We start from the raw sequence: 11615 nt of genomic DNA on the forward strand, positions 1-11615 counted from the left end.
AATTTTAATTCCTGCAAGCTTGTATGAAACATAACAACAGCATTGTTGGGTTTGTGTGTGTATGTCTTCTCTGAATTTTTTTTTTTTTTTGTCTTTTAGTTTATAGGTGTTTTTTCATTTGTTATGTTTAAATAATGTTTGAGGAAAGATCTAGAGGATTTGAGGCAGACTACACAAAACACCAAGCTAATAGCACTAACTACAGAGCCCACTACAATGACCACAACAGACCACACATCTTTCAAAAAGACAATTCCCCAAAAGTGTGGCTAGGGAAGGCAGATAAAAGACTGAAGTTGGGTCATGTGACAGGTGTCAGTTGAGTACCGATGCTGGGACTGGAGATAAAAGCCCGCTTCTTCTGGTCACATGACACAGCTTCATTACTCTCCCAGCAGGGGGTTGGAGAGTCTGGATGCCATTTTTACTTATTTATTTATTTGTGTTTTTCCCCCTTATTCTGTGATAATGAGAAAATGTTTAAACTCCTATCTGTGTGTTTAAACATTTCTCCCTGCTGACAGCAGCAGGGTACCCCTTGATCAGCTGTCAGATTGGATAGTGCAATTTTTCTGGAAAGTAAACAGCATGTTAGCTGGTTGGAAATAATTTTCTGTTTATTGGTAGCTGTTAGCCTAGGAGTGATGGAGCCCTGTGACAGCACTTGTCAAGTGAGGAATAAGAAACAAGATTGGAAATAGCTTTAAGACATGGCTCTGACAATAAAGCCTTACTGTGTGTGTGTGTTTTTTTTATAGAAATGTACTCTAAAAAAGTTAAATTAAAATGGGCAAGAAAACTTTTCCAGTGTTGCCAGCCCCTGGAGATCCTTCTGGCAAAACTGACACAGAATCAAAGGCACATTCATAGGGTGCCGGAGTTGGAAGTCACAAAATTTATCCCCCTCTTGCTCACCCCTGGGAAAACAGAGCCATGGCCAAGTGCCTTGAACTTGGCTCACAAATAAGAGGCAAACATAATAACTATCAATATAGACAAAGAAGCCATGGCTGGGTAGCTCAGTTGGTTACAGCATCATTTTGATATGCCAAGGTTGTGGGTTCCATCCCTGGTCAGGGCAAATACAAGAATAAACCAATGAATGCATAAATAAGTGGAACAACAAATCAGTGTTTTTCTTTCCCTCTCTCTCCCTAAAGTCAACATCAATAAAAAAAAAACAAAAAAAAAAAAACTTTTAACTAAAGAAACATACATACATACATACACACACACACACAAAGAAATAGAGGTCATATTTACTTTTCCAATTTAAATGTGAAGATAAATGGAAAAACCTGGTGGAGGCAGTATAACATTTGACCTATGTGTAGTTAGCAACGGAGTTTAATGGGTCATTAAATCAGTCCCTCAGTCACCGGCATTTATTAAGTGAATGAATGCAATGAATAGTATTTGGGTTAGAACGAGGGCTTGCTGCTTGGGGAGCATAGAGAGATCACACATTCTCCCATCTTACCAAACAGAGAATCACAATCTCGGCAGCTGGAAGCTATCTTAGAGATCACCCTTGAAGCTCCTTACTTACAGGTGAGCAAATGGAGATAACCAACCAGGAAAGCCTTTGTAGTGTCAATATTTAATAACAGACTCCTGGGTCACAAACTGCTGCTGACCAAGTAGGAATACCAGTCCATGTTGGTAAAAGTTAGCCGAAACTGAGAGATTGAGAAGAATTTTAGATGGGGGGCGGGGGGAGGGAAGGAATCACTGGCGGCACCTTTGAGTGTTATCAATTCCAGATTACATAATTCCTCTCTGGGAAAATAAAACACCTTTTACCCACTATGCATTTAAATTCACGTTACTGCATATTTTCAAAAGGCAGGTAGAAGGCACAATTTGGATCATTTAACAGGTATCATCAAGCCACGACAAAAATGGATAAAAGCATTTAGCAGATACAATCCCTTCAATAAGCCTCTTTTAAAAATAAATCACCTCAGTAGATCTGTCCCACAGATGTGAGTCCCTCCCAAGGGTCTGAAAGCAGTTTGAGCTGCAGTGACTGGACTTAGATGTCAGGAAGGGACCTGGCTGGTTTGGCTCAGTTGGTTGAGCGTCATCCCATGCACTAAAAGGTCACAGGTTCAATTCCAGTTGAGTGCACATACCAAGGTTGTGAGTTTGACCCTTGGTCACAGATGTGCAGGAGGAAAATCCAGAAGGCTCTTTGTGCTAAACTGGCCAGGTGCCCCGATCTCCAGGAAGCATATCAATGCAGGACCCTCCTTGGGAGGCATCCACACCTTCCCCTAACCTTGTGGGCAAGCCTAAAAATGAAATGTAGGCCTTGTACCCTGTTTTCCCGAAAATAAGACAGTGTCTTATATTAATTTTTTCTCCCAAAGTTGCGCTAGGACTTATTTTCAGGGGATGTCTTATCTTTCCATGCGCTAGGTCTTATTTTCAGAGGATGTCTTATTTTCGGGGAAACATGGTATTAGTCTTCTAAAGCTGCCATCACAAAATACCACAGACCTGGTGGCTTAAACCACAGAAATGTATTTCCTCCCAGCTCTGGAGGCTGGAAGTCAAGATCTAGGTGTCGCAGGGTTGTCTTCTTTGGCGGCCTCTCCTTGGCTTGCAGATGGCACTTTCTCACTGTGTCCTCCCATGGTCATCCCTGGGTCTGTGTCTTAATGTCCTCCTCTGATGAGGACACCAGTCATACCGGATTAGGGTCTACCTATATGAATTCATTTTACCGTAATTACCTCTTTAAAGGCCCTATCTCCAAATACAGCCACATTCTGAGGTATTGGGCGTTAGGACTTGAACATCAGAATTTGGGGGAGAACACAATTCAGCCCATAGTAGGCCTCTTAGCTGCAAGACTGGCTGCTTACTCCTCTCACGCAGATGAAAGATAATGAACGAACAAATGAATGAATGATCTAGAACAGCAGTAACCAACCTTTCAGACCTCATGGACCACCAGTGGTCTGCAGACCACGGATTGGCTCCCGCTGATCTAGACCAGCCAGACACTAAACTGCAAACAGTGTTAGGTTTTTCCTCTGGCCAGTCAGTGTTTTTCTTTTAAAAAAATAAAAAATAAAAAATAATATATATATATATATATATATATATATATATATATATATATATATATATATATATATTTCTTTTTTTTAAAGAAACCAAACTCTGATGGGGAAAATTATAATATCATTACATTTACATAATATTATCTCATTATGTACATATTTGAAATATATATTTCAGAGAGGAAGGGAGAGAGACAAAAACATCAATAATGAGAGAGAATTATTGATCGGCTGCCTCCTGCACCCTCCCCTCCACACTGGGGATCAAGCCCACATCCTGGGCCTGTGCTGTGATTGGGTATGGAACCGTGACCTCCTAGTTCATAGGTTGATGCTCAACCACTGAACCACACTGGCTGGGCAGGGTTTTCCTTAAGGTCACTATGTGAGAAGCCACTATTGGAGATGGTGGGGAGGAGGGGGAGTCCCAGGCAGGAGTAGGGGTCAGCAGGCAGCCCCAGTTCTAGATAACAAGCTGCTCTCCAGGAACACGTGTTAGGAAAAGTGCTTGATCAGAGAGTCAACTTGTGGGCTGAGTAGGAACACTAAGTGGTTTTGTCTGTCACCTCCTCCACCCCCACTGGAATTCAGCCATAATCTGATGGAAACACTTTGCCCACTTTCGGGAGAATTTTCCACTATCAGGAAGGCTGTTTTCATACTTAGGCTATCACCAAAGGCTTTCAGAGCCGCGATAGGCTCTCCCCTGGAGGCATGTACATGTTAAGGGCAGGAGGATGGGGGGCCAAAAGCCACGCTGCAGAATGTTCTATTAATCGAGGTTTTCATTCACGGTGAAGTACAGCCCCCGTTTTCCGAGCACCGACTCTGTGCACGCCGCCGCTCCACAGCACCTCTTTGTCAGTCCCACGTGACAATTGAGAAAACAGTAGAGCCATAGGACAAATCATCCAGATCTAGCCCTACTAAAGGTTGGTGACCGCTGTTCTAGATCATTCATTCATTCATTTACTCGTTCCTTATCTTTCATCTGCGTGAGAGGAGTAAGCAGCCAGTCTTACAGCTAAGAGGCCTACTATGGGCTGAATTGTGTTCTCCCCCAAATTCATATGTTAGTTCCAAAGTCCATGCTCGGCCCCCTACTCATGCTGGGCTCAGGTCGCTGTGAAGGGGACCAACCAGCCTTCACAAGCAGCCGTGTTAGGAAGGGTTAAACGTGTCAATTTAGAAATCAGAACTCTAGCTCCACGGCTTCATAGCTGGATGCTTTGGGGCAAGTTCTTTAACCTCATTGGGCCTCACTGTCCTCATCGGTAAAAATGGGCCTAAGACTAGCACCTACCTCTGAGGAGAGGGTCTGACCCACCAAGGATGTTCCATAAATGATCGCTATTAATATTATCATATCATCCCGAATTGAATCACTGTTATGAATTTGCTTCCACCTGGGGCTGCCTAGGTGTGCATGTGTCTGTGTGTACACAGTGTTGGTGGAGGAAAAAACAGTAGCCACCATTTATTGAGCACCTACTAGGGGCCATGCAGTAGATAGGTGCTTTATAGGCATGACCTTACGTTTTACATAAATGACTTAATTCCTTGTAGCCACCCTCTTAGGTAGGTAATATTATAATCCTCTTCAGATGAAGAAAATGCAGCTCAGAGAGGGTTCAGTGACTCACTTAAGGTCTCACACCTAACAAACAATGGAGCTGAACTTAGGTTTCAGCCCTGACTCAGAGCTGGCGCTTTGAACTACTAAAACACAGTGTCTCTCTGAAGTAATGAACTTTAAAAAGTTCCCAAAGTTGCTACCTTCAACGGTGTGATCTTTTCAAGAAATCGCTTTGAAAGGTGCCAACTTCTCCCATCAATGCTGCCATTGTTCTGACTCCCTGGCCCTCAGAACCATCCCCAGCCCTCAGGAGAAGACTAGTCTCATTCAATTATATCAGCCTCGTCTTTTAACCTAAGGCGGCATTACTGCCCTCGATCATCCACCTTAGTTCCCAGACTTTGATCTAAATGTATTTTGCCTGTTGTTAAAAACTAAGTCTACCTTTAAAGAATAAATATTGGCCCCGTCAAGATACTCCAAAGAATGCACTTAAGTGTCTAAAAAAAATAGCAACCCAGAGTGTTGTTAACAGTACCTTTGGAATAAACGGCTCATCTTCCAAGCAGGCGGCTTTGAAGGGGAGATTCATGTGGGATGCATAAGCTCTGGTATGTTTATTTAAAACATACCTTCGATTTCCTCATATACACTCACAAGTAACTTGTCTGGAGGCTCCAGACACTCCACTCAGCTAAGACAAGGGAAAGTGATCAGGTCACCGAGCCCTTTTCAACTGTGTCTTGTCCAGACTTTTAAACATTTATTACGTGGATTATAAACATACGCGAATGTGTTCTTTGAGGAAAGGGACACCCCCTCCCCTTGCCCCAGCACTTAAACAGAGACACCCCTACACACACGCCTTGAACCGGCTCTCTGTTCTGCAAGGCTGAGCCCTAAACCAGAGAGTCCTGGGCTCTGAAAAGACAAATGAGAGTATTGGGTACAGCTGTTTTGATAGAAGTCAGCACATTCTCTCTTTCATGGAGCTATCCTGAACTTAAACGCCTCCCAATTGCTAGAAACCTGGTGTTGCCTCTGATCCCGGCTAGTGCCGGATAACTTTTTTAAAAAATACGTTTTTATTGTTTGTTTGTTTTTAGAAAGAGAAGAAAGGAGAAGGAGAGAGAAGTAGAAGCATCAATGCTGAGAGAAACATCATCAATGGGCTCCTTTCTGCATGCCCCCACTGGGGATCGAGCCCGCAAACGTGGGCATATGCCCTGACCAGGAACTGAACTAGCGACCTCTTGGTTCCTGGGTCAAAACTCAACCAGTGAGCTATGCAGGCCAGGCGCCGGATAACTTTTGATAAAATTTCTCCATTTGGTTTTTACATGGCCTGCCATTTGATAATCAGTATAGCCTCGGGCATGTGGGACCATCCTTCCATAGCCTTTCTCAGTCACCAGCACGTGGTGAGCCAGGGTGGCTAACTCAGCCCAATACTGCCGGGGAATGTCCTCAGAGTGACTTATATTCCATCTCATACTGATACGACAGATAAGAACTATTCTGGTTTGATGTTCTTATATAGCAGACACTGCTAAACCCGTCCTCTCTGGGTTTAGCCATTGCATCAGCCCCTCCTGAACCCACTCCTTTCCAAGTTCCTCGAAGCACGGCCCTCCCACTTTTTGCAGTAGTCTAACTTTGATTGTGTCAAGCTCTAGCCCCTTTGAGATTTGCCTCCACTGCTGCTCAGCTCCTGCCAAAGCTCCCCCTCCACCATCCTGTGCTTCCCAGATGTTCGCAATCCTAAAATAACCCAGATGACAAAATGTATACACATTGTAATTGTCCAAGTCAGTCCATCTTCACTTACTCTGGTCTGGTTCCCATTTGTCTTATCAGTTAAATAGTAAAACTTTGATTAGAATGGTAGGCAGAATAATGGCTCCTCAACAGTGTTCACATCCCAAGCCAGGAAACCATGAATATGTTATATGACACAACTGAGAAGAATTAAAGTTGCAGATGGAATTAATGTTGCAGATGGAATCAATGTTGTAATCAACTGACCCTGAAACAGAGAGTTTTTCCTGGATTATCCAGGTAGAGCTAATGCTATGGCAAGGTCCTTCAAAGTGTAAGCCAGGAGGTCAGAGATATGCAATGCAAAACTGGACCCACTATTGCTGGCTGTGAAGATGGAGGAGGGCCCTGGCCAGTTTGGCTCAGTGGATAGAGTGTTGGCCTGTGGAAAGAAGGGTCTCGGGTTCGATTCTGTCAAGGGCACGTACCTAAGTTGCAAGCTCCTTGCCGGCCCTGGTCAGGGCTCTTAAAAGAGGCAACCAGTCTACGTGTTTCTCTCACACTGTCATTTTTTTTTCTGTCTTTCTCTCTCTTTTCCACTCTCTGAAAAGTCAATGGAAAAATATTCTGGAATGAAGATTAAAAAAATATATACATAGAAAGGTGGAGGATGAAGGCCATAAACTGAAGAGTGGGGCAGCTTTTAGAAGCTAGAAAGGGAAAGGAAGGATATGGCTCTCCCCTCGGCCTCCGAAATGGAAGGCAGTCCTGGGAGTCCTGGGTTTTAGCCTAGTGAGACCTATGCCAGACATAGGAACAATGGAATTTAAAATAGTACATTGGTGTTGCCTCAAGCCACTGGATTTCTGATTCTGTGATTTGTTACAGCAGCAAGAGGAAACTAAGCAGCTAGGACCTAAATAACCAGAAAATGCAACTCATTGACACTTTTTCCACTTTTGAGAGAAGTAGCCAAATCTCAATAAAAACTTAAATAAACAATTTACTTTTTAAAAGATATGTGTGTTTTTTTATTATTGATTTTAGTGAGAGAGAAACATCAACTGGCTGCCTCCTACCTACCCCCTATTGGGGATCAAGCCCAAACCCAGGCATGTGCCCTGACGGGGAATCCAACCAGGAGCCTGTCAGTACCTGAGATGATGCTCAACCAACTGAGCCACACTGGCCAGGGCTCAGCAATTTACTTTTTTTTTTTTTTTTACAGAGAGGAAGGGAGAGGGATAGAAAGTTAGAAATGTCGATGAGAGAGAATCTTCGACCAGCTGCCTCCTGCACACTCCTCACTGGGAATGTGCTCACAACCAATGTACATGCCCCTGACCGAAATCGAACCTGGGACCTTTCAATCCGCAGACCGACGCTCTACCACTGAGCCAAACCAGTTTCGGCAGCAATTTACTTTTAAGGGAGATTTTTATATTGGGTCTCAGTCTCTTGAAACAGACTCTGACGGGTAAAGTTGCAGGGGGAGGGGTGGAGAGGGACACAGGGTTATTGGGAAGAGCTTGGGGTACACACACCAGTAAGAGGTAAGGGGCTGGTCAAGGTCCTGTATCTGAGGCCTCAGCTGATTCTACAGGCAACTTGGGAGCTGGAACAGCCCCTCAACGTTGCCCCAAATTTAGGCAATGGGGCTGAACTTTTGTGTCCACAGCATCCATTCTGGAGGGACATAACCTTGGGCTGGGCAGTTCCTGGTGACTGAGAGCAATGCTCAGGAACACACCGTGAATCAGCAGCAGCTGATACTCCCATCTCCTGGGACCAGGTGGGATGGCCAGGAGGAGGGAGCTGGGCAGGCAGGATAGCATTCCCACACTGCAAGCCACATTTCCGGGGCGTGTCCTCAGCATATCTATATTCCATCTCATATTGATACGACAGGTAAGAGCTGTCTTGGTTTGGTGTTTTTTCTATAGCAGACACTGCTATGCTTACGGACGCTACATTCACCATCCCAGATCCTAGCAGAGTAGGATTTTACCGATGTGGGCACTAAGGCTCAGAGGCCCAGGCTGCTGAAGCAGCCCGTCCCAGGCCACCCAGCTCGTGGAGTGGCAGAGTGGGGTTTTGACATCAAAGCCATCTGAGCCGGTCCACTTAATCCCGTCCACCACCGAGCGCACAGGGAACAGAGCGAGTCCTCGGGGAGCGAATTAACGTCCACAAACATCCATCTGACGTTGCCCCATTCCTGGCCCCCAGAGAAAGATAAGATTCTATTCGGCAAACTCCACTTCCTAAATAGGAAAAGGGGCCCGAGCCCGGCTGATAAGCTTATTAAACAAGGGTCGACATGAAAAAGAACTTCTGGTGGCCCAAAGGGGTGAGCAGATCAAGGCTTGTACTACACGCTGTAAATCAAAGTTGATTACATTTCTGCTCCACACGGCACACGGCTAATTGAATCACAAGCTGTACGTAAGCCTGGGCGTCCCCTTTCCGAATGGAAGCTCCTGGGGGAGAAGCATCAAGATGGTTCACCTTTCGCATCGTGCCCCGGGCGCCATGTCAATGCAAGACGGCACATAATAAATACCCTTTGCTAATTTTCTTCCCTCCCCATCGGGCCCAGACCTGTGAGGCAGTCTCACTCGCTGTAGCGCTCTCCCTGCGGGTGGGTTTGGCAAATACGATGCTCTGAGAAGGGCTGTGAGAGTCTCCTCTTTCATGAGGGCCCTGGTGTCCCGTGATGGATGCTGTAAAGCCGAGGACCAGCTGGGGTGTGCGTTAGCCGTGAGGGCCCATTAGCAGCGTCTGGTTCTGTGAAAACCGACATCATATCCTGGAAAGGAGAAGGTGGTCGCCCGAGTGCAAAAGCGAAAGCGTTTATTATAAATAACAGGAGGTGACCCCGGAGTAAACACAGCTGTGCCCTCCGTGTCTTGTCAGGGGCGCTCCCTCCGGATTAAAGAAGCCGTGCTTTATGGGGCCATGCCTTCGGCACGCACGCACAGGAGGCTGCCTTGCCCCCTGACCTCACTCACTGCGTGCAAGGTCTCAGGCCCTGGAACTGTAGGGAGCAGAGACGCTTCACTAAAACTCGTCTTTTGCGGGTACCAATATTTCCCAATGGGGGTGAGGATTGGTTCCCATTTGTTCTTAAATGATTTGCACAGCGTTTCTGGCTCTGCAAGTGTGCAGCTGCCCTTCCCATTTCTTGCAGACGCTCCCCATGCAGCCCCTGGCACTGCCCCTGCCACTGGGGCCGGTGGGATGAGCAGGAGACTCTCCGGGAGGGAGGAGGCCTGGCTCTGCCCTCGATGGGCTGTGGGCTTGGGGCTGTTCCTTGAGCTCGCTGGGCCTGTGTTTCTCATCCTCGTGCTGCCTGGCACTGTGCTAACTTAGATCAGTGGTCCCCAGACTGGAGGCAGAGTGGGAAGGGATTCGGGATACAGAGTAAGATTTATTAAGCTGCTGGGGAAAATTAGAATATCATTACATTTACATAATATTATCTCATTATGTACATATTAATAAATACAAATAGCTGTTAAATATATAAATGTCAATGCACACAAGGGTTAGAACTATATTACATATGTATATGTGTGTATGTATGCATAAAACCCTTACGTGATTTAGTATGTATACAATGAGTACAGAGTATATACATGATTTATTTTTAAAAAAAACTACTTTTATTGACTTCAGAGAGGAAGGGAGAGGAAGAGAAAGATAGAAACATCAATGATGAGAGAGAATCATGGATCGGCTGCCTCCTGCACGCCCCCCACTGGGGACTGAGCCCACAACCTAGGCATGTACCCTGACTGGGAATCTAACCGTGACCTCCCAGTTCATAGGTTGACACTCAACCACTGAGCCACACCGGCTGGGTTGTATACACATGATTTATAACTGCAGGTGTATTGGAGTGAGCTGCCAGGGCCACCGCACGGCACAGGAGCAGCTGCAGGCTTACGCTGCCATCGGTGGTGGTGACCGGTGGCCATGTGGTGGTTTTCTCACAAGGTTTCCGTCACTTGTCCAACCTCTTCCTTCCTTTGGTCAGAATTAGACCCAGAGAAACTGTGCCTTTCATTCTTTCCTCTGTTTCCTACTGACAAATGATCAAGAATTTTCCTCCACGATGAAGAGGGCTATCCTGAGTCAGAGGGGAGAGACATCCCTAATTAGGTGGGTAGTGTGCCTGTATTCCACACAGCCATCGGAGTTTTGTAGGAAAGGCTGTCGTTGGAATGAAACCAAACTCTTGAAGGTTCTGTTTGCACATGAACTTGGTTGCCTCTCCTCCGTTCCAAAAGAAAAGAAAACAAACATATAACCTTCTAAAGTAATGCAGTTTTACTGTCACACGCTCAGGGCCCCCGAGTGTTCATTCACTCACTTATGTGTCAGGTGTGTCGCTAGGCCCTGGAATTAGTCAATCTCATGACATCACCCCTCTCCTGAGGTGCTCACAGAGGCGTGAGGCAGATGGAAAGGCAACAAAGCACGTGTGAAGTGATGGCGTTTATACAGAGTTTGGGGCAGGAGTAACCTGCCTGGGGATCCAGAGACGGCTTCCAGAGGCTTTGGCTGCCCAGAGAGTGGGTTGGATTTTGCCAGATAAGGAAGAGCTGAGTGGATATAGCAAAGCATTAAGGATGGAGGGAACCTTATCTGTGAAGGCATGGAGGTGTGAAATTGCACAGGAGACTAGATAACCATTCCGAATGACTAGAGAATAGAAGGTGTTAGGGGAAGTGACCGGAGATGATCTAGTAAGTTAAGTAGGGGGCAGCTTGTCATGAGTTGCATATGTTCTGACATTATCTTATAGTCAGAGGAGGGGAATCGAAGGAGACAGGCATGATTGTGCAGTGGGTACCCCACTGAGGACTGAATATATAGTTTTCCCATTTTGCATCATTAAATTAAAGGCATTGGGGATGGACTGGGACACACTAGTCAAACCTTAGAAAATCAGACCAGTGCTATTGAATGTAAACTGTAATTGAAAAAGTAATCAGATCAATATTTAGTTGTGTTAATTATCAAAAGGTCATAAGATGCTTTGTAGGATGTTATTCTATTGTCACTATCAGGGCACATACACACACACACACACACAACACTGCCTTTAACTTGCACATTGATTTCTCAAAACTGAAATCTATTCCTTTTATTAATATATTTTAATATAATACCTTTGTGTTTTAATAGCTTTATTGAAATAAAAT

Source organism: Pipistrellus hanaki, assembly GCF_964339955.1.
Source record: "Pipistrellus hanaki genome assembly, chromosome: 8".
Taxonomy (NCBI): Eukaryota; Metazoa; Chordata; class Mammalia; order Chiroptera; family Vespertilionidae; genus Pipistrellus; species Pipistrellus hanaki.